Source organism: Anticarsia gemmatalis, chromosome 9 (genome assembly GCF_050436995.1).
Source record: "Anticarsia gemmatalis isolate Benzon Research Colony breed Stoneville strain chromosome 9, ilAntGemm2 primary, whole genome shotgun sequence".
In the NCBI taxonomy this organism is placed as follows: domain Eukaryota; kingdom Metazoa; phylum Arthropoda; class Insecta; order Lepidoptera; family Erebidae; genus Anticarsia; species Anticarsia gemmatalis.
Window position 1 is genome coordinate 10,454,886 of NC_134753.1, and position 10,959 is coordinate 10,465,844.

The window sequence follows — 10,959 nt, forward strand, 5'->3', positions numbered from 1 at the left end:
GTGTAGTATAAACGAACCACAATATTTTACCTATAACTGTACAATGTAGATATTTTATTTGTCCTAGTTTGTTACATTGCAACCCACCTGTACCAACTATTGTACAGTCACGGGCAAGCATGGTGTACGTGGTGGTCTATTTTTTTCAGCGAAAAGCAAAATGTTGCGAGTTTTCTTTAGTCGATAAAAACTCACAGCAAAAGGGTTATATTACTGTTAAATTATAGCAATAGTGAATATAGGTTTTTTTATATTATTTGCCCTGTGTGTAGTGTTTGCGGCGGCGCAGCGGCGAAGAGATACAAAATTTTACTGTTTCTTGTTTAATACTGCTACTTATTTTGAACATACACAGAATTATTAATAATATTTTAAATAAATCTCTGAGCTAAGTTGCTGAATTGTACCTAGGTATTACATATTAGTAAGTTTGAAGATGGTGTACATTAATGGGTTAAATTAATTTAATTTATTTTAGTTTGAAAATGACACAAGAATAGCTTTAAACATGTGACTATATATTATATGAATTCTTGCTCAAAACTGTACTAAATTTCGCCCACAATGTGTATTAAAAATCGTATTATTTACGAACCCACACAATCGTTTACGTGGTTTGTGGTTTTATTAGACTAATTTTGAGTTATTTTACGGTTATACACAAAGGAATAAAGTGAAAGGAAGTAATGGTTCTTAAAAAGATTAATAGGTTTATTCCCACGCTAAAAGACGAATGAAAATAAATCTACTGACCTTTAGATAATACGGCTGTTGTCAACAATTTAGTGGAATTTATCATTTGAAGTTCCTTAGAAAATTAATAACGCTTAGATTGATTTGACAAGGAAAACAATTACATTACAATGCACCTTAACATAATACCTAGTAAACAAGATAACAGCGAAATTATTTAAAATATTTTCTGAGCGCATTATAATAAAGACGAAGTTTCGAACAATTTTCAGCTAATATTTGTACTACAAAAATCAGCAGTAACAAACGACGTGACATAATCCACCACTTTGTTTGGATTGAAAATCTTCAAGGACATCATATTTGGAGAAGCTTCGTATTGGTGACTCTTTTCCCAAGCAAATCGAAACTTTCCGAAACTAACCCGTTCAGGTAAATTCAACAGCCTTACAAAGAGCGGCTTAGATTATAATAACCATGTATCATCCGCTACTCAACACTGATTTTCCTTTTGCAGAGCATTTAATCCTACTTTTACAACATCAGCTCATGAAGTCAAATAAGGGCAAAACACAAACATCGATCAGTCATCGGTTCGAGTCGTGTCAACGGAACGCTGACGTCACTTGATCTTCGCTGTAGCCGTTTAGTCACGATCTGAAAGTAAAGAGTGGAGTGATTAATTGATGGACTGGACGTATATGCTAGTACGTATATGTACTTTGACAGAAGTGAATGTATTGAGATTGTTAATACGAGTATGTAAGCACTTTGACAAAAGAGATGGACATGCTACGCGAAGTACTTATTTTTGAATCTCGAGCAGCGAAAGTTCTCCCTTAATTTTCTATTGAGAAATTCTCAGAATGGCCTGACCTGAATTTCCCGTCACGCAGTACTCAGAATTGCTTGAAAATTTTAGTTTTCGTTACATACTCAGTGCTTCGGCAAAAACTGTCATTATTGCGTCAAATTTTTACTAGGAAATTACTATTACTCCCACCACTACTAGGCACTTTTTTAATAATGGAAAATATTATGGAATTTAGGCCTTGATTAAAGTGGACATCGCCAGCGCGACCATTTTATATCATCCGTACACACGTTTGATATTGTACTACATGTATTTAAACAACAATTCAAAATGTAGCTTGTATAGAAATCTCGAGAACCCAAGCTTTATTACATAGAGTAAACAGAACAAGCTACAACAGAAACGATTGTCGGAGTTATTTCCAACCGAGTATTTTGTGAAACAAACACTGCTATGTTATTTTTAGTTCTGTAGACGTACAATTTAGTTTAATACCTTTTGTTATGTTACAGTTTAAAATGAAATAACTTGGATTGTGGAGATGTAGTTATGGTATGCGGTGGTTCAAAGCGTAAGTTGAAATACGTTAAAAGCTTGTTTTCATATGATTTTTAGATGTCGACTTATTCGTTGCTGCAAACAGTTTTTTAGTTGATAGTTTTCAAGCAGTAGAATCTGACAAAAAACAATACTGTTTCTGAAATAAAAATGAATGGCATTTGAAAAATCACTCCAGAAAAAAAAATCCTACTTCTGCAGAAGCAGTATAGAAACGATGGTATAAAACTCTTAACAAGTATTTCGTCAATTAGTAATTGGGGCAGCGAAACAAAACAAAATCAAAAATTGAACCGCGAGCAAAACACACACCAATAACAAACACCCATGCCCATCAAAGCATAACAATCGCTGTACATTTCCGCTTACGTATACAAAGCGTGCTTATGAGCGAGCACACAGGATACTCTACAACTCAGCAATGAACACGCAAATTGCTCTTTTGCAAAAAAACCAATGGCATGGGACTGGTTGTCACGTTGTTTACACACCGTCGATTCGAGACCGGGTTTCATCAATCAAAACATTTTGTTTATCAACCATGGTGTATCTTAGTAATAAGTACTGGCATGTATGGGGATATGGTTTATTGTTTGAGACTGAGAATCGAATTTAAATGGCTTTTTTATTGGTCCTGAAATGAGACAGCATCGCAAAAATTCTATAGAAAATGTGAAAATAGCCCGAGAAAATCCCCAAATCCCAAGATTCTGCAAAATAATGTGAAACTTGATGGGATTTTTGAATAATGTTTATACTTAGTGGAATATAATATTAAAACTGATTATCTATTCAATCTAATCACGATACAAAAGCACGGATAAAGAAATAGGCAAACACTTGAAACGTTCACGATCGAAATAAACAAAACGTAAAACCATTAATTTGATGATGAGAAATGGTATATCTACAAAAAATCTAGTTAGGTAAAAATATAAGTGATAATTTAGTGAATAAATTTTAATTTTATCTTTCACGGTGTGAGTTATTCAATCTGAAGAATGTCACCTTGAGATTAATGGTGTTGATGATAAAATGAAGCCTAGATGGCGGCAGACAAATCGTTTTCTTGACAACATAATGAGAAATTAACAATTAGTTATGGATAGTGAATGGGGAAGATTTTGAGGAAGAGGCTAATTTTGCAAATGTTTTTTTGTATGACTTTTTTTGCACCGGAGGTTTTAAGGAGTAAATAATTTTGATCTTAATTTCGTTCATATCTAGTACCTTTGTAATTGCACTAAACTTATTACCACATATGAGATAAGTATAACAAACAATATGTTACTTAAAAGTGCTCTACAGAAAAAAAAGATATTCTCCTCGAACATAGTACAGAGCCTTGGCATGCACAATTTCTGTAGAGTAGCAGTGCAGTTTCCAAAATAAAGTAGCTGTAACAAACAGCCTTCTTATAAATACATCAGGCAGCCCTGAACTAAAGCTCTCTTCTAATTTGACCGACTACATAAACAATCGTAGAGATTGTAGAGATCATTCAATCGACAGAAAAAAGACTTCAGTCCCTCAAACCGTGTTTTTGAAATAAAAATGTCAAAAATTGCAATTTCAATTCCCATGCCGCCGTTGAAGATTGATCTTTTCAGTCTGCATTCGAAGGATCTTTTCGAAACTGAAACTTCTTGGTACTTATTCCCTGGCGGTATTATACGAAATACTTCCGATTGAATGTCAAAGGCTTTAGTGGGAGATTCCTTACATATCACGGATAGTTTTTGAAATTGAAATCTTGTGGGCATTGATGTATTTGTACGAATGCCTATGTTTTTGAGAGGTAAACATATAGGCTCTGTGATTTGAGCGTTTTGTGCAACTACTGACCACGAAGTTTCAGGTTCGATCAAATACTTATGAGATTTTCTATTTTTTGTTGAAATTTTCTCAATAATAACCCGGAGTTTGATAAGGGATGCATATACGCTAATGGGACTGCCACCTACAAAGTATTAATAGGTATTTATTACGAAAAGTGTGTGTATTTCATATTCACCTTCGTGTTTAACAGTTACAGGAGCGACATTACATAAAACACAACAGTATTAAAGTACACTAAAGGTCACTTACTGAAAAATACGAGGCGTAAATTAAAGGTCAATTTTGAGTTGTCATTTTTAACAAGTTCTACGAATCACTCCTACGCCACCATTTAGTTCGCAAGTATTTTATTACATTTCAGGGTTCTTGGGTTGTTAACCCATTATCAAAACTATCAGCAAATTATACCACTTTTAATCTATATTACTAGAATCTTTAACTTGTCAAGTAAAACGAGTTGGCACTAAGAATTGACATTTAAAATATACCTAAAATAGTTCCTACAGCACCCACTGGGGGCGCTGATATTTTTCTATTCGCAATTAATTGATAGTTACCCGGCTATTGATAGTCGATAATGGTAGAAAATTGCACTACAGTACAGCGCATGGTTACTGCAAGAGATAGATCAAGGATTTAAGATCGTTACTTGAAATACTTGGAGCTTACCTGGTGTATGAGAGTTATGAACTCAAATGCTTCTGGGAGGTCGGCTCACTACGACTATGAGCGGGCTTTATAAATAATAATATGGTACACTAATTATTAAAGTAGTCGGATATAGATAAAATTTCTAACTTTTCTCCGTGATAAGTAAATATTTTGTGTATTTTTTTACAACCCAAGGAAGTAGTAGATTGTTAAAAGTGTTTTTTTTAGCAAAAACCCTACTGAATGAGCAATGCAAAGCAATTTAAATAAAAGCTTTTAACAAACAAGTAAATTAAATAACAATGTAATAAGAAAAACACTCAGGAAATAATCCTGCACCGGCTCAAAGTCGCGAGCTTAGGAGACAACCTCCAAACCTAATTAAGCTGAGGCCTCATTAGTACATTGTGTTGTCGCGGCGTTAACGCTGCGTTGTTTAGTATTTTTAAGTATTATGCGTAAGATTTCGCACGCGATGTGTCTACGGGCTATACGAGTTAAGAGAAACTTTGCCGCGATCACGGACTATATTCTACTGATATGCTAGGGCCCTATTATAAGAGCGTTACATCATTGCACCGTTGCTACATCGTCATTTTATATTATATTTGTTTGTGATCAATTGTAATATGCAACGTGGTACAAGTTTTAATAACGACGGACGGTTGTTTCGCTGCATTATCAGTGTTTCGTTGCGATAAAGGACTTTCTGCAGCTAGAGAGCACAGGGCGCAGCATTGCAAAAAAACAGTCTAAGACTCATAGACAAGTAGCTCGATTCTCTATTACTATCGACTACCGATAACCGACTGTCAGTGAGAAATTTTGTATGAAAATCTGATCAGCGCCTCTGACGGACGCCGTAGAAACTCTTATGACAGCACATTCTAAGTGACGAAATTTCGATAGCTAGCTGGTTGTCGGTAGTCGATAGTGGTAGAGTATCGAGGTAAAGCGTCGTAGATGCTAGCGGTACATCATCGCAGCCGCGTATTGTGGCCAAAGTTACATCAAGCGCTACGCTTTCCGCAAGGATGGCCTCAACCTTAATCAAAGTAATAATGACCTCCACTCTGTTTATAGTAATTAAATATTTAAATACAAACGCGCCCTTTATTGTTTTCTTTCGAGAAATGTGTTTCGCTTTGCTGGTTGTATTTTTCTAACATCAGTGTAGTCGTGTTTGGCAAACTTAATTTGGAGTAAACAATCGGATAAAATACATCTATCTTTCATCCGATTTCTTCGTCTTAATAATATATCTGCCGATATGTTAAAATTTTACTTCATAAATACGTTAGCTCATGTTACAAATCTTTGACTGGTTGTTATCTCATAAATTTCGATAGATAAATTAATTATTGTAATTAGATTTTAACATGACAAAGCATTAACATAGTTAGCAATAAATTTCACAGAACCATTTCATTCTCATTTAATGGACAACGCTAATTAGTCTCAGCTTAAATGATAGCCTAAATATTGGGCCAATATTATTGAAATGGACATTAATATATGGTTTGGCACAATTGTTTTATTGCTGTTTCCAAAGTGATTAATTGACGTACTTGCAAATAAATTAGAGGACTAGAGGTTTAGAAATCAAGTACTAGTTTCGGCTAGCGACTTCGTCCGAATAAAATTATTTCCCGTGGTAAAAATTATCCTATGTTCTTATCCGGTTTATAAACAATCTCATCAAAATCCTTTAGTTACTTTATTTCAAAAATGTGAAATGTCCAATATAAGTTCGTTAATTTTATGTTTTTTTTATAAAATCATTAAATCGGTTTCTTGCTTAGTTTCCATTAAGTGCTCTCTGGTGATCAATTTTAATTCATTTCTTTTAAAAGACAACACCCGCACTTAAAATTATTCTGTTTCTGGTTGAACAAAAAACCACTGCGCCACAGAGGCCGTCCAAATGTTATCAATGCTACAATAACATACACCAGTCTGTATTAGCAAAACATCTAAATCTGTAGCTCGATTCTGTACTGACATCGACTACCGACAACCGGGCCTGTCATCGAGTGTGTGAAAATCTGAGCAAATCAGCGCCTCTGACGGGCGTCGTAGGAACTATTTTGGCAGTACATTCTAAATGTCAAACTTTCGATACTCGACAGTACCGACTGTAGAGAATCGCACTACTGGTACATACAAGTTGTGTTCAATTTGCGAGCGACGCGGCGACGTTGGCAATGTGGCAAGAATAGTCGGAGCCAATAACTGGAACTGTATTGCAGTGAGATAGTACTAATGCCTGCGGTTTTCCTTCAAGCCAAGTTTACTTCGTACTGAGATGTTTGAGGAAGATGTTGATGCACTTTTGCTTTGTTAATAGAAACTAGCTTCCGTTACTTTTAGAACTTTCGCGATGTATATTTATTGTTTCGCGTTATAAAGAAATTTACAAGACTATTTCATTTTCTTCTATTCGACTTGTTTGCCGTTTCGAAAACATTGACTGTGTTCGTAGGCTGCATTAGGTAAGTCTCGTTTAGCATGCTTTGCGAATAAAAAAATGGACTATAATGATTCTACCTTCAACCATTACTGCTATAGTAGTCGTACAGATATATAATTTGAGCCTGAAGTTTCTATAATTTTTGGACCCACTGAACAAACTCAAAAATTCCTTTACAATTTGCAACATACTAAACACCAAATGAATTAATGTGTAAATGTATTATGTGCCATATTACGTACTAATTAAGCAAACCCGAACGAAGCCAAAAAAGTCTCGAGTTTAAAAATATAAATCAATCAGTATTCACCTTATTGAAAACCTTTTACCAAAAATTACGATACACCATCCCACAAGGCGATCGAGTTACAGCATTCCATCTGGAAAATTTCCACGAAGAGAATAACATGAACAGTATTTATTACGGTTCACGCTTTATTCCACATACTGGGAAAGGTTTCAGTGAATTAATTGCCGATTATATGAAGCTATGAGGCACGGTACACCGAAACGTATGGCTAAGAGTGTAATTGAATAACTCGGTGACTGTACGTGAATTGAATCTGTATTGGAATTTATATCTTATTTGATTGTTTGTTGATTTGTTTTTGGTGACATTGTTTGAAAATCGAGTGTTTATGTTTTGTTTGTATCTTAGCACATACAACGATATATTTTTCTTACGGATACACGAATCTTTTTTTATCTACCTTAAAACGCGTAACGCTACGATTAAAGTCTTAATCGATTCGTACTTCACTTATTACTTCATAATTAAATATTAATGCTTTTGTTTAAGTGTATACCATATCTTTGATGTTTAATTAGATAACTTTGAATTAATATATTTAACTGGAAGATGGATAAGGAGGCTTGATTATATATCATTAACCTTTTGATATCTTAATTAAAAAATAATTTAATTGCACAAAAAACAATATTTATCTAACGTGTCCTTTTTATGTCGTATTAAGGAAAAAGCCCTTTTTCACGATCCATCGTTTTCTGAATTTTATTAGAGGAAAAATGTCAAAATATTAAACAGAAAAGGGTGAACAAGAACAAAATAATAAATTGGCCTATAAGGATAAAATTTTCAGGTAAAATAAAAATCCAAAATGTACATAAATGCCGTTGGCAATACACGGGGATTTGTGAAGATATTCAAACGAGTAGGCAATGTAGGTATACTGACATATAATATAATTATTAATATGTATATTATAAAAAATGTTGCTTCCTCTTTACTATTGTATAGATAAGCTAAGCTTCATTGTTTTTATACTGGTAAAAGTAGAGCTTTTAACGTATTTTCATTACTCGATCTCACTCTTTCAGCAATCGGTAGCAAACTTACATTTATAACACGTGTATCTCGATTCTCTACCACTATCGACTACCGACAACCGGCTAGCTATCGAAATTTTGGCATTTAGAATGTACTTCCAAAATATTTTTTACGACGCCCGTCAGAGGCGCTGATCAGATTTTCATACAGCATTTCTCGATGACAGGTCGGTTATCGGTAGTAGTCGATAGTAATAGAGAATCGAGCTACTGTAGCGTGATTCTGTACATTTCCAGGATCGAGAGATTGATATTTAAAATGTTCTGCAAAATAGTTCACATGGGACCCCTTAAAGGCGCTGATAATTAATTTTTACATTCAATTTGTTGATTGCTAGCCAATTTTTGATAGTTGATAGTAGTAGGAAATCGCCAATGAACTAATAGTAGTCGGAAAATGGGATAATATTTCTCAAGTAATTTTAAATGTCAAAGTATTACAAATCTATTGTAACACACATTTTTCAGTAGTACCTAATAAATCAACGCTTTCATCCTCATTTTCCAATAAAAAAACTCTTTTACTGCTATACTAAAACATTGTTACGGAAAAACAGCTCATTATAGTAATATAACGTTCACGTATCATAAACAAGCCATTGAACTGACTCACAGACGGTAATGAGGTGACTTTTTGTATTTTTTATGTTTTTCTTTAGACATTAACGTGAACAGACGTTATTGTGACTTGCTCGTTAGATTCACACCTATTAGCTTACAAAACTTTGTGTTATTTGAGCTAGTTAGCTTTGAAAGTAATAGAAGGATGCATAATGTTACACTGTAAGACGTTTGCCGTCATATATTTTCTTTGTATTTTCATATTCACTTAAAATATAATTTCTTACATTTGCGTGCGTTGTATTCTTTAACTTAGTCCCTAAAAAAAGACAATTATATAAAAATTAGATATTTGAGGTAAAATGAAACGGATTGCAGTTGAACATCCACGTATAATATTTGTTTTTTATGTGAAAAATTACTATGTTTTTGTCATTTGAACTGTCACAAACATAATACCAATAATTAGAACTACCAGCATAAAACCACAATAAATCTCTAAAGAATTTATGTTTTTTTTTTCACTTTCCCAGCCATTAATCAGTTGACATAGTATCGTAAGCTAGCATCAACAACAGGCATATATCTGGCCAGATATACAATCTCCTCACACAGCCCGACATATTTATATCTAAGGCCACTCGTAAACACACTTTATAGCCCGTCAAGGAAACCAAATTATTTTAGTTGCTGCCAGATATGGTTTAAATGGGCCATTTCTCCGAATCCGGAGTGTCTTTTTTTATTCGTATGTTTGTGTTCGATTTGAAAAATAATTTTATATTATTATTTAAATGAATATTTTTGTTACTTCTGTGCTTGATTTTCGATGGTTAAATAATAATAATTTATTTTAAGTCTTATTTTTTATTTGGTGATAAAATTATTTAAAGTCCGGCTATTATAAAGAATAATCATTTTAATTTGTTAATAGTCATTAAATGTTTTTGATGTTCAATTTATAAAGTGATTAATAGAGTTGAAGGATTATTCTCTTTGTAAAAATAAATCAGCGCGGTTTTCAATTTAGAGAACTTTAACAGTAAGGACCAATTTAATTAAAAAATCAAACAGACTTAGAAGATTGACCAAGAAAAGATCGATACACTCGTATTGAAACTGAAATTCTTCTATCGAAATAAGTTCTTCTCAAAAAGTGTTTTTTAGGAACAAATACAACAAAAATGTTCAAATAAAATAGCTTTGCTAAACATGCGTAACAAACAAGCTCGTTTTGTATAATGAACTGAACAGAACGTAATTCTCAAGCCTCCGTTACCATCTCATTAAGGCCTGAAGTAATTGTGTTGTAGTCTTAAGAAAAGAAATAATATACTTTATACTACAGAAGAGATACCCCTTTATGTAGCAAGGAAACTTAAATATAAAGGCTCTACCACACGATGCAGTTTTAAACGCGGCGATTTTGACAAAATTGTCGTTGACGTTTACACTCTCTATGTCTATTTGTCTGTAACGTGATTTGTGCTTTCGAGTACCTATCGAGAGTTTGACGTTTAAACCGTACTACAACAATAGTTCCCACAACGCCCGCTGGAGGTGCTGAATCGAATGTCATACAATTTTTTTCTATAGATAGCCGGTTGTCAGTAGTTGATATTGATAGATTTGATTGATATTTATTTAATGTGATTTTAGTATGTCATATCTTGAAGGGAATGCCTTCAAAGATTCCAATCATATTTTATGTTTAGAAACAGTAGTTAGCAACTACTGTTTCTAAACATAAAATATAAACAATTTTGAGACTAAACTTTTTAAAACAAGTTTAGTCTCAAAATTGTCTCAAATGTCGTGAGTTTAATTCCTATCCAAAAGTGTGCGATCTACACAATTGTTTTTAATTTTTATTGCATTTTCTGTGGTTGCAAAACTCAATGAAATAAACGTAGTCATTAATCGCAATTCAGTGTGAACAAGCTCTAAACAAAATAAGACTTTCAAAGACGGTCGTGTAATATAATTATAAAGTATTTGTCACTCTTTCAGATGTAATAACTCGAAA